Genomic DNA, 6,000 nt, shown 5'->3' with positions numbered 1-6,000 from the left:
GCCAGGGGGCGCCCGCCGCCACACTGCGCCTGCGCGCGCGGCTTCCGGAGGCGCGCTGGGCAACCCCTAGAGCTCCCGCCAGTGGGCTCAGCGCGCCCCTGCCAGCAGGACCCGAGGGCTGGCCTCTGCCCTAGGTGCCGGCCGCATTTCTGCACTGCAGATTCACCGTGTCCAAAATAAGACTTCTCAGAAGTCTTATCAGTGAATGACTTTTAGTGTCCGCGGAATTACTCGAGTCAGAAACCTTTGTACCGGCCTCACCCTTCTTCACCCCCTTAATCCGATCCAAAACCAAGTCCTGTGGACTTGACTCAAGCAGAGCTCGCAAATCTGTTTTCTTTTGTCTGCCACCTCCCTCATTCATCCAGGCTCTCATTTTTGGAGACATTCCAACAGCCTCCTGTTTCTATCCTTAGCTCCATTTAATCCATTATCCAAGGTGGTGCCAGGATGATTTGTTTTTAGAAAACAAATGTGTCACCTTCTGGGTAAAAACCTTTCAGTGGCTCCCTATTGCCCTTTAGACAGATAAGCATTAAGGGCACAAACGAGCCAGAACAGACACCTGGCTGGCGGTAGAAACGGAGGAGGAGGAACAAAGCTGAGGTCTGGAAGATGATTATTCTGTGTTTTCAGACACAGAAAACAAATTTACGATTACCAAAGGGAGCAGAGGGCAAGGAATAAACTAGGAGTCTAGGATTAATATACAGGCACTACTATATATAATATAAATAACCAATGAGGAACCTACTCTATAGCACAGGAAACTATACTCATTATATTGTAATAACTTATAAAGGAAAAGAATCTGAAAAAAGATTCTCTATATGTGAATCGCTTTTCTGTACACTTGAAAGTAATACAACATTGTGAATCAACAATACTTCAATAAAAAATTAAAATTTAAAAAATCCTACCTCTACCATTGATGAGGCTGTGCCACCTTGAGCAGGTAGCTAAATTTCACTTGTCTCAATTTCCTCATCTGTATAATGGAGGTAACAGTGCATACCTAACACAATGGCTGTAAGTCTAATGTTATGGAAAGCTTGGCCTCTCCGTACACTAATGCCAAATCCAATCTTGGAGACAGAGTTTTGAGGGAAGTAGAAAAGGACAGCTCTATCACTTTGCCAGCCAAAGGGAGACAAACTGGGCTTCTGTCTCAAAAAACTATGTGTTCCACCCTGGGAGGATGTGATGAAGGGTTTTATAACAATAATTCAAAACTGCTCTCTAACTGCGGTGCTAAGGCTTCTCCTTGTGGTGGCTCCTCTTGCTGCGGAGCACAGGCTCTAGAGAGTTCAAGTTTCAGTAGTTACTGCACGTGGGCTCAGAAGCTGTGGCTGCTGCGCTCTAGAACACAGGCTCAGCAGAACACGGACTTAGTTGTCCTGCAGCATGTGAAATCTTCATGGACCAGGGATCGAACCCATATCTCCTGCATGTTGAGCAGTTTGAGCATAGGTTGGTAAAGAATTTCCAGACACACAGCATTCCAGCAGGGAGCGAGTATATTAAGAACAAAGAGCAGAGATAAAGTAGGCACCGAGAGCGCAGTGGGCCAACCTCCTGACAGACCAGAGAGAGTTGACAGTTTTTGTGGGTTAATGGCCAATTTTTATAGCCTCAAGCCAAAGAAAATGCCTGCTGGAAGGTTGGTGTTAGGTGATTGGTTGGGGTGCTATAGGGTGTTTGCTGAAGTGGGCATCTTTGCCTGATTGGGAGTCACGAAGTCAGGGGGGCTTTTGGAAACAAGGCTCAGTTACAAAGGGGCTCAGTCTGCTTCAGAGGTGACCTTGGTTCTGCGCTCCGCTAATGTGGCCTTGTGGGCAGGACTCAACACTGCATTGGCAGGCAGGTTCTTTATCACTGAGCCACCAGGGAAGCCTCTATTTATTTCTTTTTGGTTGCACTGGGTCTTTTGTTGCTGCAGAGGGTTTTCTCTAGTTGTAGTGAGTGGGAGCTACTCTCGCAGTACACAGACTTCTCATTGCAGTGGCTTCTCTTTGTTGCCGAGCACGGGCTTCATAGTTTGGGCTCACAGGCTGTAGAGCATGGGCTCAGTAGTTGTGGCACACGGGCTTAGTTGCTCTGCAGCAGTGTTCAAATCCTTCATTGGGACTTTTTAAAATAGACAATCATTTTATCTGCAAATAGGGAAGTTTGTTTTCTTTTTTCCCTTTCCAATCTATGTGCTTTCTATTTCCTTTTCTTGTCTTACTGCGTTGGCTAGATTTTCAGTACTCTGTTGAATAAGAATGGCCAGAGCAGATATCCTTGACTTTTTCCTTAAGAGGAAGGTATTCAGTCTTATCAAGTTGAGGAAGTTCCCCTGTATTTCTGGTTTACTGATAGTTTTTTATCATAAATGGGTGTTGAGGTACTTTTCTGGTGGTCCAGTAGCTAAGAATCCACCTACCAATGCAGGGAACACAGGTTTGATCTCTGGTCCGGGATGATTCCGAGAAGACTCTTGAGAGTCCCCTGGACTGCTGCAAGGAGATCCAACCAGTCCATTCTGAAGGAGATCAGCCCTGGGATTTCTTTGGAAGGAATGATGCTAAAGCTGAAACTCCAGTACTTTGGCCAACTCATGCGAAGAGTTGACTCATTGGAAAAGACTCTGATGCTGGGAGGGATTGGGGGCAGGAGGAGAAGGGGATGACAGAGGATGAGATGGCTGGATGGCATCACTGACTCGATGGACGTGAGTCTGAGTGAACTCCAGGAGTTGGTGATGGACAGGGAGGCCTGGCGTGCTGCGATTCAGGGGGTCGCAAAGAGTCGGACATGACTGAGCGACTGAACTGAACTGAACTGAACTAAGCCCATGCCCCACAACTACTGAGCCTGCATACTCTAGAACCCATGCCACACACAAGAGAAACCCTTGTTCCACAACAAAACAGCCCATGCACAGCAATGAAAACCCAGGGCAGCCAAAGAATGGATGTTGAATTTTGTTACTCAAAAATAATTGACATGATTATATGATTTTTATTTATCTTTAGCTTCTTGATACAGTGGATTACTACATCAATATATTTTCAAATGTTAAATCAATTCACTTTCACATGTTGAACCAGCCTTACATATTGGAATAAACCCTGTGGCCATCTTGCATAATTCTTATTATGTACTGCTAGATTCAATTGGCTAATATTTTACTGAAGATTTTAGTAGCTAAGTTCATGGGATATTGGCTGTAGCTTTTTGTTTTGTACTGTCCAGTCTGGTTTTCATATCAAAATAATAATGGCATTATAAAGTGAAAACAGTAGTGGCATTATAAAGTGAGCTGAGAGGTATTCCCTACTTTTCTAATTTCTGGAGATTGTACAGAATGGTGCTAATTCCTCTTGTAATGATTGGTAGAATACTTCAATGAAACTATCACCAACTGGGCCTGGATATTATTTTTTTAAAGTTTTTAATTACAAATTCAATTTTAAAAATAGTTACAGGATTATTCAGATGATCTATTTCATATCAGGTGAATTTTGGTATTTTATGGGTTTTGAGGAATTGATACTTTTCTCTAAGGTGTTAAATTTATGTGTTAATAAATAATTGTTAAATAATTTCTTTTGACCTATCTTCCAGTTCACTAATTCTCCCTGAAGCTTCTGTTAAAGGAGTTCATTGATGGATTTAGTTATTATATTTTTCATTTCTAAAAAGGTTCTGGTTGGTCTTTTGAATAACTCTCATTTCACTCATTGCCATTTCTTGTTCTCTGTGGGTATTTTTAAGTTTGTCATGTATTTCTTGGAAAATAGCAACCATGAACATTTTATATATATTACCTTGAGTTCAAGTATCTGAAGCCTTTGACAATCAGTTTATTTTATCCATTATTTCTGTTGGCAATAATCTTTACTTGTATACTTTAAAAAATAATTGGTTCTTTGCAGAATAAGATGTGGAAATACTGGAGGGGAGATAAAATGTTTCTTCCTCCAAAGACTAATTTCATTTATTTATTTGTATCAGATGTCTGGAGGCACGAATAGTACAGGGTTGTTTTCTTTTCTTCTTTTTTTCCTTTGTATTTAGTACAGCGTCATCTTAAACCAAGTTCAAGACTTGAGGTTTTCTGAGCTCCCAGCCTGCAAATCCCTGGGAGGATTCAATTTCTGACCCACTCTTTTATTCTGAAAGATATAGCCCTTGGTGTGCCAAGCTTTTTGTTGGAAAGATGTTCTGTTAGACTCATTGTATGTGTGCTTTGGGTTTTGATTTTTGTCCCATTCAATCCAGCATATTTGATATGTTAGAACCAAATATGGTTTGCCTTTATATTGGAAGTGGTTTCCAGGTATCTGTGCTCCATTTCTCTCTGGATTATCTTCAGTTTGGGCTTGATGACTCTACTTGTCAGTTCCTGGATGCCTTAAGAAATTTTTTTTTAAGTTTTATTGTTATTTATTCATTTTTTAAATTTTTATTGTTTTTTTTTGTTTTTAATTTTTGGCTGCACTGGGTCTTTGGCTGTGCACAGGATTTCTCTAGTTGTGAGTAGGGCATACGCTCTACCTGCAGTTCATGGGCTTCTAATTGTGGTGGCTTCTCTTGTCACAGAGCACAGGCTCTAGAGCGCTGACTCAGTAGTTATGTCCTCGGGCGTAGTCACACCTTGGTACGTTGGATCTTCCCAGACCAGGGGTTGAACCTATGTCCCCTGCATTGGCTGGCGGATTCCTAACTGCTAGACTACAAGGGAAGCCCAAGAGATTTTTTAAATTTATCTTTTATTCAGAAATTTTAGCTGTTTTCAGCAGGAGGATTCATAAAAATAACTTCAGTTCAGTTCAGTCACTCAGTCATGTCCAACTCTTTGCAACCCCATGAACCGCAGCAGCACGCCAGGCCTCCCTGTCCATCACCAACTCCCAGAGTCCACCCCAACCCATGTCCATTGAGTCGGTGATGCCATCCAACCATCTCATCCTCTATTGTCCCCTTTTCCTCCTGCCCTCAATCTTTCCCAGCATCAGGGTCTCTTCAAATGAGTCAGCTCTTCTCATCAGGTGGCCAAAATATTGGAGTTTCAGCTTCAACATCAGTCCTTCCAATGAACACCCAGGACTGATCTCCTTTAGGATGGACCAGTTGGATCTCCTTGCAGTCCAAGGGACTCTCAAGAGTCTTCTCCAACACCACAGTTCAAAAGCATCAATTCTTTGGCAGTCATTAATAGAAGCCAGAAGTCTCAATCACCTTCTTTCCCCTACTGAACTTCAAGTGCTTCCAAAGCCTCATTGAACACCTTAGGCATTTCTGAGTGCTAGTCTCTGTCTAGAAATTGTTGGTGTTGTTCAGTCATGTCCGGCACTTTGCATCCCCATGGACTGAAGTATGCCAGGCTTCCCTGTCCTTCACTGTCTCCCAGAGTTTGCTCAAACTCATGCCCATTGAGTCAATGATGCCATCCAACCATCTCATCCTCTGTTGCCCCCTTCGCCTCCTGCCTTCAGTCTTTCCCATAAGAGTCTTTTCCAGTGAGTCAGCTCTTCACATCAAGTCTAGAAATTATTTTCCTGTTTTGGCGTCCACAAATTGTAATGATAATAGAAGCCCCACTCATAAGGTTATGTGGATGAAATGAGTTAATGTATGTGCTTGTTGTGCACATGTTAAATGCTCCATCTAGTCAATGCTCTGGTTTTTCCAGTAGTCATGTATAGATGTGAGAGCTGGACTATAAAGAAGGCTGAGCACTGAAGAACTAATGATTTCGAACTGTGGTGTTGGAGAAGATTTTTGAGAGTCCCTTGGACAGGAAGGAGATCAAACCAGTCAATCCGAAAGGAAATCAACCCTGAATATTCACTGGAGGGACTGATGCTAGAGCTGAAGCTTCAATACTTTGGCCACCTGATGCAAAGAGCCAACTCATTGGAAAAGACCCTGATGCTGGGAAAGATTGAAGGCAGGAGAAGGCAGCAACAGAGGATAAGGTGGTTGGATGGCATCATCAGCTCAATGGACATG

This window comes from Bos indicus, chromosome 3, assembly GCF_029378745.1.
Source record: "Bos indicus isolate NIAB-ARS_2022 breed Sahiwal x Tharparkar chromosome 3, NIAB-ARS_B.indTharparkar_mat_pri_1.0, whole genome shotgun sequence".
NCBI classification, from domain to species: Eukaryota; Metazoa; Chordata; class Mammalia; order Artiodactyla; family Bovidae; genus Bos; species Bos indicus.
Note: the sequence above shows the minus strand (reverse complement) of the source record.